We start from the raw sequence: 1,615 nt of genomic DNA, 5'->3' as shown, positions 1-1,615 counted from the left end.
AAGTGTGAATAATATAAATAATGAACTACATCTCAAGTTTATTAAAACAAAAGACATTTTATTCTATTTACATCCATCACAATTTTAACATTTTATTTTTTATGGTTTTACTTTTTTCTTCTTTTAGCACAACCGTTTCACTCCTTCTTTTCTATGATGTTGTTACTAACGCTCCTCACTGCTGTCGTCATTGTCTGAAGAAACAACGCCTCGTAGACGCTGCAGCCTACACTTTCTTCTCCCATGCATTAGGTCGTCCTTGTGTTCTCGGCAATTGATGTTGTCACTGCACCTTCTTCTTTCCTGTGTGACACTATTCCTGTTCTCGACGCTACCGCTGCATTTTTTTTTCCATGCGTCGCGCCGCTCCTATATTTCCTGCAAGCGACGTTGTTGTTGCATGCCTTCTTTTTCCCTCTGTTGTGCTGCGACCGTGCTTCCCGTAAGCAACACCGCCATTTGTCCTCTTCTCCCCTGCGTTGCGTCTACATTCTGGACGAAGAAGTTGATCCTCTTTTCCTCTGCGTTCGCAACGCTGTTGGTCATTCTAAACCCTTCTTGCATTGCACTATTTGAAGAATTAATGTAACCGCTCGTCTGCTGCGTGGTGATAATGAATGTTTTTTTATGTTTTCAAAGATTTTTTTAATAATGGATTAATTGAATTTTTTTATTTTAGGTGGATGTTATTTTGTTTTTAGATAGATATTTTTTTTTATTTTAGGTAGATGTTTTTTTTTTCAATGGAAGGTAATAACATGAGAGAGGAAGAGATGATGTCGGCACTTATAGGATGGAAGAAAAAGAAGATTAGGATAGAGGTACAATGAACGACGCTAAAAGAGATTAAGATTTGTATAGCGAGTAAAAGTGAAAATAGAATTAGATTAAATTTTGATTATGATTATTAAAAATTTAATTTTTAAAATTAATTAAATATTTTTTTAATTTATTAATTAATTATTTAATATAAAATAATCCCTCTATGCTTTCCCATAAAAAAATTTTCATTTTAGCTAGTTGAGTAGCTCAGCATCGTTGTTAACAAAATTTTAATTTTAAATTTTGAGAAAATTCAACTCCCCTTCCTTGTGAGATGTTAAAATAACACTCCACTCCCCTCTATTTTATAAATATACATTTCTCTCCCTTCTAACTTTTAAAAAACCTCATTTTTAATCCATTTTAAACTTTTTGTATTAACTAATGTTAACTTTATCCATTTTTTAAGAAAAAAAAATATTTTTTAAAAAAATATTCATTAGCAAAAATTTTATTTTTTATTATTAAATTTTGCTTAATAAATATTCTTTAATAAATTATTTTTTATTGATTAAATTGTATTTTTAAAAAATTTCTTTTAAAAAAATTCATAATTAAATTATTTTTTCTAAGATATCTACCATTTAATAATTTTTTAATTATTAAATTGTGATTTTATCAAAATTTTTGTTAAGAATTATTTTTATATTTTACTATTAATTTTTTGATATCAATATATATTATTTTAACATTAAATAAAAAAATATTACCATTATTAATATATATAACAATTAATATATATTGATATCGAAAAATAATTTTATCAAAATTTTTTTTATTTATGATTTTTGTA

This window comes from Arachis duranensis, chromosome 8 (assembly GCF_000817695.3).
Source record: "Arachis duranensis cultivar V14167 chromosome 8, aradu.V14167.gnm2.J7QH, whole genome shotgun sequence".
Classification (NCBI taxonomy): Eukaryota; Viridiplantae; Streptophyta; class Magnoliopsida; order Fabales; family Fabaceae; genus Arachis; species Arachis duranensis.
The sequence above is the reverse complement of the archived record's forward strand: the minus strand, read 5'-3'. Positions refer to the sequence as shown.